We start from the raw sequence: 11,556 nt of genomic DNA, 5'->3' as shown, positions 1-11,556 counted from the left end.
AATAGGCCACCTTCACCTTTGATTCCTCAGCTCCTGCCCAGCTCCCACCCTCCTGAGGGTCACAGCAGGGCACAATCGTACCCATGGCCTCCATCACCTCTCTTCCATCTTCCCTTTACTCTCCTATGCCCAGAAAGAGTGATCCATGCAGGGACAGTACTATCGAGAAGAGCCTGGGCCCTGGACACCCTATGGACCTCTCTTCTCTGTGTGACTTTGGCAAGGGAACCTCTCTGTGCCTGGTTTTCCCATCTATAAAATGGGAATAAGATAGTGTTTCCGCCTCTAGGTTGTTAGGACAATTGGAAAAAGTATCGTCCTAAACTACCTGGCATGTGGTTGGTGCCAATAAACAGACACTCCTGTTGCTCTTACTCTCAGAGCTTGGAAGGGCCTGGCATGGGATTCTTGGACTTGCTTTCTTCTCCTTCCAGCTAAACTCTGGCTGCTGGAAGAAAGAAGGAAGCTGCAGATGCCGGGGCTCCCATATCAACCTCAAAAGGAGAAGTAAGAAGAAAGAGAATGGCTGGGATAGTCAGAGATAATTTCACATCTCAAGAGCTAGCCTTGGCCCTACCACCATGGTGTGAAGCCACTGATAAGTTCCTTTGAATTTCCTTGGCTTCACTCCCCCCATATCCTGATGCAGTGCTGTTCCTGGCATGCTTCATTGTGACATGCCTAAGATCCAATCACTATCTTTCTTCCTAGAGGACCCCTATCTAGGGATTTTTTGTCATCCTTTTGGAGGCCAACATGAGACTCTCAGGGCTGTCCTTGATTCCCCTGTCATGGCTGGACCTCAGCTTCTAGGTGCTGCCTGAGTCCTGAAGCTACACCCCTCTGATACGGGAACAGGACAGTTCCTTGTGGGTAGTTGTCTTCCATTGTGATCTGACTCCTGTCTTTCCTCTTCAATTGAAAATGTACCCCAGCTGCCTGATTCACCATACAGATTTGTTCATGCTCAGTATCATTCTGTAAATTTCCTGGGCAACAACTTACTTAGCCTGGTGTTCAAGGTTCTTGTTCCTCTGCCCAGAGTCCCACTGTTCCAACTCCACCCCCTCCTATTCTGTAGACACCTTTGCTCCTCACCCCATAATCTATCCCTATATTCCAACACAACACCCTGTTCTTCTTCATGAGGCATTTGTGAGAACTCTGGCAGCAGGTGGACCCATCACAGTCCATGTCAGATGTTAATGCCCCACTACCATTCAAAGTAAGGTTGGGGGGCAATCCCAGGAAAGAATCTTAAATTGAGTTAAGATGCTCAAAGAACAGCCAGGACTGGCTTTCAAAGACCAGTTTCCATCCAATGTCCTTCCATCTGCAAGCCTGCCTCCTTGCCTTGGCTTCCAACCTGCCTTCTATTAGCCTCTGCCATTACTCAGTGTGCCTGTGGTACCTGGACCTGAGTGGCTATCACAGGTCCTTGTCTAGAAGTCACAGTATTAGTTTGACCATTGTGCCCTTTTCCTTTCTTACCTAACCTTCCTCTTGAGCCAATGATGTATGTTAATGGGCATGTGTATGCATCCTCTTGGCTGTTTCAATTATGGCTTTTGAGCTTTGTCAGAGAATCCTATGGTTGCATCCCTGTTCAAATAAAAGACTATCTCATGTGCTGTTGGCACACAACAGCCTCAGGTCCTGGAATATAGATGGGATGATGCCAAGATGTCAATTCAGTTTCTCTGCAGTGCTAGGGTGGGCAGACGGTCCCCACTGAAATCTACCGTTAACACAACTACTCATGCTTAATGGTGATGTGTGGCTTCCAAAATGATTTCCCATTTGTTATCTCAACTAATCATTAAACCCTTATAATACTAAAGCTTTGTTTCTGTTTTACAATTGTAGAAATTAAGACATTAGAGAATTTCATGAATGTTCCAGGCAATGACCCTGTTGCATCCCTCCTGGGCTGAAGTCCCCTGCTGGCTTCCTCCAGGGAGTCTCTTACCTGTGGCCAGCCGGCTCTGTGCCTTCAGCTCAGTAGGAATGTGGGGTCCCTCTTGGCTGTGTGCCGAAGCTGCATTCTCAACTGGCCACTTAGACTTCCCTGCCCTTTGTTGGTCACAGTTACTGAGACCTTATACTATTTTATGCCAACTAGGACATTTTTGAAGATGTAATGAGGTGATAAAACAATTAACAAGAGCCAATGGGTCAACAACTGTTATGGTCTGGGATTGTTCTAGTGCAGAGGGCATCAGGTCCCCCTAAACAGGGCCCATTGCCACCCCATGTGCAGGCGCCAGCTATGGGAATGAGTGCCAAGTGAAGACTGGGCACTTTTCCTCTCTGCTCACTCCAAGGGGAGGTCTCCAATCCTGCATGCAGTCTTCACTGAACAACCTTTATGAACTACAAACCTGAATGGCTCCTTTCTCCTTCTGCATTATGAGCTCTGGGAGCAAGTGGTTCTGACTTGCTGCTGGCAGGAACATCCCCCACATCCTCTGCCTGCCTAGCCTTCTCAGGTCCTTCTGGAGGCAGACAGAGAACTGGCAATGCATTTCACCCCAGCTCTAGGAAGTGGCCATGCCAGGATTCAGGTCCTGCCCTCAGGTTCCACATATGGTTACAGCAAAATGCTCTTTATTTAACCCACAAAGCTTCTCCTGTTTTTGGAGACTCTCTCCAGCTTGCTGAAATGCTTAAGGTACTGTGAGAGGCCTGTGAGCCACTCAGGACATCTCTAGACACAGCTTTACCTCCTACTCACATCTACTGGGTCAGCACCTGCTTAGTGGATGAGAGGTTCATCCTATTCTGCTACCAAAGAGCAGGAACTAGTGGGGCAAGACGGAGTCTACAACTACTTACAAAACAGCAGCAGCAAGGGCCACAGGGGCAGCTAATCAGAAGGCCCAACCCCTCCCTCTACCAGACTATCATGCACTAGCAATGGAAAGACTGCAATAGCCAGTGAATTCTGGGCTTGAGAAGGTGGGAGGAGTGCTACCCTCATTTCACCAGAGTCTAGAAGCAGTACCCACCCAAGACTGGCTGCCCAGGTACTAAGCACTGATTGCAACAAAGGTCTCTTAAAGCCAGATGATGGAGGTGCACACCTGCAGTATGGAACCTAGTACAGATATACCTGCAAAATCCCTGTGAGACCTAGGTGCCAGAACTAAGCAGACCAGGAAATCTATGTGGATTTGGCCCCAGACCAAGTATCTGAGCCTTGAGTTGGCCAAGATAGTGCCATGGTAGGGCTGAATGTCCTGCATACCAGCTGGGGTCTCAGGCTTGGCACCTCGAACACTATCATTGTCACCACCTTCAACCTGAGGTTTCCTCCTCCCTCTGTTACAACTGTTCTGCCCCTGAGGTCCCTTCTCTGAGGCATCAGTTAAGCCTACTATCTGAATGAGAAAGAGTTAAAGTAAGGGGCTAAAGGCAGTTGTGAGGAGCACAGCCTACAAATACTTGTGAGCCAGAGTGGGCAGTGCAAATACAGCAGGTATGAATGTAATGAATGGAGGGGTCCTTAAATCTCAGTCTGCAGATGGTAGATTATGCTGACACTATCTATATGTTCTACAGCCATATATTATACAGCAAGCTTCAGGGTGGCTATGGATCATCGATCACTGAGATGGAGCCTGAACCCACATCACAAAGGCACGTGCTCAAGGCAGGCTTGCTACATACACAGGGGGGCTCTCCAGGATCTCCTAGGCACTTGACCTCTGGCAAGGATTCTGGAAATGTTGGGACAGATTTCCCTCTCAGGGTCCCAGGAAGGTGGTGGGGTAGAGAGGGTTTGGTACAGGATCCAAGCATCCCTCCACTGGTCAGTGTGTCATGTCTTACCTCCTTCATTGTCCTCTACCTTCTGAGGCAGGATATACTCATTCTGAGGGCTGTCATACATGGACCTGGTACCTGAGGATATTTAGGCAGCATAGGACAGATTAAAGGAGCAACCAGAGGTACCAATCAGACAACAAATAAAAATGGGTCCCTTTCTGCTCCCATGACTTTTGTTGCAGGGCTTCACTCTAAGCACAGAAGTCTCCTCTGATTCAACTCTGTTTAGACATCTCCCAACTGGGAAGGATAAGAGAGACCAAAGATTGAGCAGTTCTTGCTCCATAGCTTATTATCAAAGAAACTGTCAACTGTCTGAGTGGATAAACAAAATGTGGTACATACACACAATTAAAATGGAGGGAATTCTGACACCTGCTGCAAAATGGATGAACCTTGAGGGCATATGTTAAGTAAAACAAGCTAGCCATTTAGGACAAATATTGCATGATTCTGAAAATATGAGCTAAATGGAGTTATCATGCTCAAAGAGAGAGAAACTAGAGCAGTGGTTGCCAGGGGCCAGGGAAAGGAGGAGTTGGGAAGCGGTTTAAAAAGTACAGAATTTCCAATTTGAAAGATGAAAAACTTCTGGACATCTGTTTCACAACAATATGAATATAGCTAATACTACAGAACTGTACACTTACAATGGTTAGGATGGTAAATTTTATGTTATATATTTTTTGACCACAATTAAAAACAAAAAAGCCTGTCATCCAGAAAATCTACTTAGACAGGGTCAACAACACCTCTCAGGGCCTGGATTCTGGAGGGAAGATACTTTCCCTGCACAGAGCTGGGCTGAATGCCTGTGTTTGGTCACAGGTAGGTTGCCTGTCTACCTTCTTGAGTTGTCACTTGGAAAAATCTTCATGAAAAATCAGGCACAGGGCATGCCTGTAGGAAGCACCCTTCAGAGATTTCAGATGTGCCACTAGGAGGAATGTGCACCCACACAAGGCAGCCTTTGGTTGTCTCCCATACTGGTGCCTGGGCAGTAGCAGACAACAAGCAGTGGGCTTACTTGCTCTCTGAGAGAGAGAGAGAGGGAGGAGGAGATTTATGAGTAGGAAAAGAGATTAATATCGACAAATGAAGAGTTAGGAGAGTAATACTTCATCTAAGTTCAGAAACTCTCTGACAGTGGGAGAGAATCATACACCCAGAGGCTCTGTGTCACCCCAAGCTGCCAGCAGAGCAAAGGGTCCTGGGCCTGTAATGTAGATCACAATGTGGGTGCCAATTGGCCCCATCCTTTGGCTTCTGTAGGCTCAGTGTTCTCTCTGGAACAAGCAATGTCTCTTCTACTTTGTGGTCCGTGGATAATGGGAAGGTGAAGGACAGGGAGAGAACTGACCAGGAAAGGGCAAGGGGCATTGAGTCAGAACAATGAAATATACACCCAGAATAGCCACTAGAAGGTGGCATCTCCGAGATGATAATGTCCCTGTTCCTAATAAGGCCCTGTTACTCTATTCACTGTGCCTCCCAGGGGGGATAATATCGACAGCTCTGCAAGGGTGTCAGGACAGTGATCATGGCGGAGGTGGCTGAGGATTGTCCCCAGATTTCCTCAGGCTCAGGAAGACACCACCCCCAACCAAAGGACTTTGGGTCTAGGCTAAGCAGGACTCAAGTGGCCCCAAATCCAAGTCTTAAACCACTGAGGGACCCCAACAGCTCACCAACCTGACTCTTTCAGGCCAACCTTATTGCCTTGGTCATAGTGTGCATGGCTATTTCATAGCAGGCTAGTGATTCACTGACTTATTTAAAGTTTTGTATGTATTTTTGATTCATTGTTTGTGGCCTGAAGGAGCTGACCTTCCCTAGGGGCCTGTCAGAGTTTACACTATATCCTGATCCACTCTTGCCCCTAACCTACCCCTGGCAAAAGGGGCCCCTGACTGTGGCAGAAGATAAAAGGGTGCCTGTTAGAGAGGGAGAAGCAGGGAGTCAGGAAACTTAGGGCACAGTCTGGGTGCTCTGTGGACCACTCTAAGCATCTGTTCCCTTATCTATGAAAATAAGGGAACAACTTAGAGTCAAAGATTTTTACTTCTGGGAAAAGTCTGACAGACCAGTTACTCTGGGGTGTCCATTCCACAGTCCGTGGCCCCCCATGACCAGTACCTGCTCCTTACATCCATTTTTTTTTCCCTCCCTTTCACCTCTGGCAGCTTGTCTCTTGCTTCTTGCTCCTGAGGTGTTTTATGGAGAAGCTCAGTGGTATAATTTTCTTGGGTGTGGAAATATTCACTGGTCCATGCCTTTCATATTTTAGATGAAAAAACCAAAGCTTCATAGGTTCTGTCACACAATGAGCTGCTGACACAGCAGAGACCATAACCTGGGGCTCCAGCTGCACAGTCAGCTGGGCATGTGACAGCTCTAAGTTCTGTCCAGCCAAGGGCCTCCCCCTGCTGCTTCCCTCTGCTGAGCTCAGGGCCATAGCCTCCTGGTTTTCTTCTCCTCAAGACCAGAAGGGATGAGCCTAAACAGTGCCCTCAAATCCCTTCCTTCACCTCTACTCAGCAAGAAGTCATGGCATCTGATTGGCACTTACCTTGCTTCTTTCAATTATGGGACTTAAGAAATACTTTTTGATGACTACATTTCCAATAAAATACAGTTTCCATAGTGTCTACCTTCCAATGACCAATGCTTTTAATTTACAAATGAGGACACATTCCTAGTCTCATTTTGTTTGTCACATTCTTGTCATGGGTGGGGGAAACTGAGGTTCAGAAATGGGCAGAGTTACAAGAAGCAAGGTCACATGCTTATGGAGGAAAGCCTGGAACATAGTAGACTGTTCGGTAAGTCAATGAATTGTTAAATAAATGAATAATACAAATTGCTTTCTATTTTCAAATAAAAAATTAAAAAGTACCTGCTATTATATGTTCTGAGCGATTAGCATGATTAACTGTAATGACTCATTCCCTCCTCATCAACATCCTATTATTATCCCCATTTTAGAGATGAGAAATTGGAGGCAGAGTTTAAGCAAGTCCCAAAGCCACACACAGCTAGTAAGCAGCAGAGTGGATCTGAGTCCAGTCTGTATGGCTCCAATAGCTACACTCTTAGCCACCGTGGTAAACCATCTATGAAGACAAAGGGCTACAGCAGCTCCATGCACTAGAACTTTCTGCACTATTGAGAATGTTTCAAAATGGACACTGGAGTGGCTGGGGACTGCTTAGAGTGTGGGGATTAACCTAGTGTTAATCTAACGGGTTCTGAACCTTGGTCAAATGAATAGCCCAGAGCCTAAAGTATTACTCCTGGCCTCAGGGGACAGATTGCTGACCTGCCCTAGAAAGAAGAAAGCAAGATGGGAAGAGGTGAAGGAGTTCACCCTGTGCCATACAGCAAGCCAGTGGGGACAGCATAGCTGGTCTCTCACCATGGTCACACTCATCCCATCACCATAGCTTCTTGTCTCTGCTCTCTCTTTTCTGCCATCCCTTTCCCCTCTTTTTCATGTGCACAGATGAGGGCTCATATTAGAAACTCATATCCTGCCATGGTTCTGTACACTGAGCTGTGGGACCCACAAGCCCCTTGGGCAAGGTGAGTCCTCAAATCTAGTCAACTCTTGATCCAGACTTAGACTCTCCACTCTGGGCTTATCAGTGGTGGCAAAGCCTTAATCCCTGCCAGGCACTTGGCGCAGAGGCTGCCTTCTGCCTTGCTGTCAGCTGGTGTGTACGCAAGGAGCACAGACTCATTTTAATATTGGCTGGAGCCAAACCTCATTAGAAAAGTAAATTTGCTGTAGCTGCAGAGGGAGGCAGGGGGTGGGAAAGGGAGAAAGAGAGAGAAAGAAACTCATATAACCCTCCAAAGCTAAATAGAAAACACTAATTTTGGATGGTTTGACGCTTTATGTCCCCAGAACTGGGCGTGGAAGCCAGAACACTGTAGATGTTCAATCAGTGTCAATGAAAGTGGACAGTCTTGAGTGATCTCTGACCATCCTTTCATGTTTAAGCATGGATGATAAGCAGTCACAGACTTGGAGTTTCTGTAAATTTTCTTAGTTTTATTTTATTTTTTTAAGATAAGCGTTGGCTGATAAAGTAGAATGACTACACTTAATAATTAGTAGACATGAAAATAATACTATTGTTGTTATTTACCTAAGAAATGTTTGGGGTTCTTTAGTCCTAGATAATGAAGGGCTGGGTTCAGCACAGAGCCTGGAGGTATGGCCAGTCAAATGTGGTGAGGGCTGGATGTGGGACAGAATGTATCTTCCCAGGGCTGGTTTGGACATAGAATTGCTACTCTAAATTCTAGAGCTATCCAGATCCTGGGAGAATGGGGAAAAAGAAAAAGTGTAAAATGAATAAATATTTGTCTAGCACTTCCCCTAAAAAAATCTGGTGAGAAAGAGGTTCCCCAATTTATAGATATTCAGAAACCAGGACTTAGAGGGCTCAGTTTTTTTCCAAAGTCCACTCAACTGGTCAGTGGTCAGAGATGGACTGAGTGGGATGTCAGATAGCCTGGCTTTGGTCTGACCCTTCTGTTCATGTCCCCTTGCTGGCCTTCAAAGGAATCTCCAGAGATTTTCTTTCCTGGAGGTCTGGGTGGGAAAAGTGATACATAAAGGAGGCTTCTCTTTCTCCTCCCCAGGCTTGCCCAGACCTACATCCTTCCCCCCATCATCCTGTATTCCAGGACCAGAAGAGGTGGGCAGGGACAGAAGGTAGAGAAGAACACTCAGCACTGGGAGATGGCACAGCTGCAGGGTCTCCTTGAAGGTTTGTATACACTCTCAATGCTCTTGGCCTGTTTTCTCTCTGCCTTTGAGCCTCCCTCTGAACCCTTATATTCATCAGAGCCTTCCTCAGTAGAACATCCCTGGGTCTACTCTGAGGGACCTCCTACAGGGGAGGATGACTGCCAATGTCCAGATGTTGGGGGCTTGGGAAGGAGAGACCCTACCTGGCCCAACCCACTTCCTACTTTGCCTGCCCTGCCTTCTGCCTGTGTGCCTCCCTCTATAATCTTTATCTGTGGTCTCACTCTGTCTCCTTCTCTCTGCCTGTCTCAGACTCTCAGATTTCTTCTCCAGGCAGTTCTCAAAAAACAGGAGTGCTCAGACATCAGTGTGCCAGCTCATTCCTCTCTTCCAGCCACACTGGACCACCAGGCTCCCTCAGAGCCTAGGCTTCCCAGTCAGGAAAGCAAATCTCCTGACCTGCCTCATCAGCCTGTGCCCCAAAACTATGGAAAACATAGTTGACTTGGTTTCCTCTCCCTTAAAAACAACTACGGGAAAATCTAAGTCTATCCAGAAGGCTAAGAGGAAGAAATGGGCTTCTCTTCTGGAGCCCTTGGTCTCTGCCACGGACTTTCATTCTTCATTGGAGCTGTTCTCCCTCAGTGATTTACCTGTCCCAGAATTCAGGTGAAACAGTCCCGCTCACCCAGGAACATACATGGATTGAATATGCATACATGCATATTCAATCCAGAACACAGGAGCTTCTAACATGTTTGAACACAACTGATTCCCAAGCACCTAGGGTTTAACTACAGAAATGCAAACAGGAAGGCATTGGCTCCAGTGCTGAATGGGGCACAAATACATTAACTTTCCCTCTTTATTTAATACTAGCAAGCATTTTTCTTCCATCAAAAAGGAACAGAGGGAAATGGCATTGCAGCTCCATAACATTTGGGAGTTCTGGGCATGGACTGGGAAGAAAGGGAAATCTTCCTGTGGGGGATGGTCTTTATTCCATAAGAAGGAAGGGGAAGGCTTGATGTTTGGTCTAATAAGGTCAATAATGGTCACCAACTACACAGGTTCAGGGAGAAAATGTGTCAACTCTGTAGTGGCTCTTGACAGAAGCAGGGACATATAAGAGCAGAAAACAACTATTAGAAAATCCTAGGGTTAAAGTCTTACACAGTCACCGGCTTCCTTGAGCCCAGTAACTTATGAAGCTGTGTGCCTGCCATTTTCATACAGTAATGTCACAGTGCTATGCACTTGTATATCCACCTCCAATTATGTTAACAGTGCATACCATGTACCCCAGGTTAAAGTAACTGGGTACTGCAACCAGACTGGCATCCATGCAGACTGGGTTATGGGCTAGCCACTGTCAGCAAAAGGCCCTTTCTAGGCTACTGTGCAATAGATACCTCAAGAGTCATTCAGCTCCAATTTCTACAACAAACCATTTAGCTAGTGTATGGCTGAGATTAGATCTGGGGGAGAGGGGGCTGGAGTAAGTGGAAGGGGAAGATGGCCAAGAGCAGGTTTATGTATGTGTGTGGGGGAGGGGTTGGTCTCTTGACCTTAGCTGCTTGGTAGAAAGCTGTCACTCCCTTTCCCTGGCACTGTTGGATCTGGTGTCTTCTTTCTTTCTTTTTTCCTGCCTTAACTCTCAGCTTCGTTTTTTGAAGTTATATGTTCTGGCTCTGGAGGATCAGGACATCAGGCCTGAGCCCAGGTGCAGAGGACTAGAGATGAACTAGTCCTGCCTCCTTCCTGCTTGCTAAATAGAGGGTCTTAAGGACCCTTTGCTACCTTTGCCGTCTCTTAGCCCCTCAATATCCCCAGCAGAGCTGCCAGCTCTGGTCCTCTGAAAAGAGTTAACTTGTCAATGCCCGGAGCTGCAGAGCGGTTGAGAGTGACTGTTAGAGAGCAGGGGTGGAGTGGAGGGTGGGGGTGTTGGTCCCTGACTCTCCGGGTCAGCTGGAACCACCTGCTGAGATGGCAAGGGATTGATGGGCTAAGAGCGGGTTCAATTGTTAGAAGCTGTTGAAAACCTGCTCTTCCTTTTATCTGGGTCCGAAGAGGGCAAGCAGTGCTCAGATTTTGTTTCGCAGCCTTTGGAGCGCAGGGCCTTCCAGTCCCGGTCCCCTTTCCAGCAGCCCACCTGGGCTCATGCATCTCTCTCTCTCTCTCTCTCTCTCACACACACACACACACACACACACACACACTCACACCACGCGCGCACCCGGGAGGACATGGCGTGGGTACAAATTGGGACGCATAAAGGGGCTCTGTGAGTGGCAGCGGCTCCCGCGGGAACGCAGGGCTTGGGGGACACTGACCTGCGGCGACGAGTCGGGATCGTCCCCGGCGCGTTCCATCCCGGGCGGCGGCTCCCTACGCCCCGGCCCCGGCGCCCCCAGGCTGCTGCCTTGGGCCGCGAGCGCCTCCCTCTCCGGGAGATCTCGCGCTTCGGGCCCCCGGGGGCCACTTCATAGCCTCAGGGTCCTTGCGCCTGCCTGCAGCCCCGGTCCGGTCCAGCTGCCCCGGCCCGGCTCCTTCTGGGCTCAACGAGGCGGCGGCCAGAGCCTGGGAGCGCGCGGGAGGGCGCAGGCAGGGAGGCGCGGTGGGGGGCGGGGAGCCGGAGACAGAGGTGGGGAGGGGAGTGGAGGGGAGCGGAGCGGAGGCCCAGGGGACGGAGGGGGAAGCGCGAGGTGGCCGGGCGCGCGGCCGGAGCCGAGCCGACCGAGCCGGCGCGCAGTCCCCTCGGCAGCGGTGGTGGCGGCTATGCGCCGGTGCAGCCACGGCTCTGACAGCGCCTCCCGCCCCGCCCCCACCCCTGCTCCCCACCCCCACTCCCCCCGCCCCCAGTGAGCCGGCGGGACCCGCGCCACTAATGGTCGGTACCAACCTCGCCAGCTGAAGTGGGGGCGCGAGGAGGGAGGCCAACGAGGAGACCCCCCACCCCCCGAGATTGG

General features: G+C 48.9%; 1 protein-coding gene across 7 annotated transcripts in view; it reads right to left on the bottom strand.

Moving 5' to 3' along the window:
- The window catches only part of B3gat1 (beta-1,3-glucuronyltransferase 1), a 29,040-nt gene extending 17,791 nt beyond the window's left edge, over window positions 1-11,249 (bottom strand). For 3 of the 7 annotated variants that reach the window (XM_058575253.1, XM_058575256.1, XM_058575254.1), the window contains exon 1: window positions 10,921-11,246. The gene's annotated coding sequence lies outside the window, so the exon portion shown is untranslated. Of the gene's footprint in view, window positions 1-10,920 lie in introns of all 7 variants that reach the window. The other 4 variants (XM_058575255.1, XM_058575257.1, XM_058575259.1 and 1 more) reach the window with 4 other exon arrangements.
- Between the last annotated feature and the right edge of the window lie 307 nt (window positions 11,250-11,556).

The sequence above is a fragment of the Marmota monax genome, unplaced genomic scaffold (genome assembly GCF_021218885.2).
Source record: "Marmota monax isolate L192 unplaced genomic scaffold, Marmota_monax_Labrador192_F-V1.1 WCK01_AAM20220418_F8-fsc00062, whole genome shotgun sequence".
Taxonomy (NCBI): Eukaryota; Metazoa; Chordata; class Mammalia; order Rodentia; family Sciuridae; genus Marmota; species Marmota monax.
Note: the sequence above shows the minus strand (reverse complement) of the source record. Positions and strands in the feature narration are given on the sequence as shown.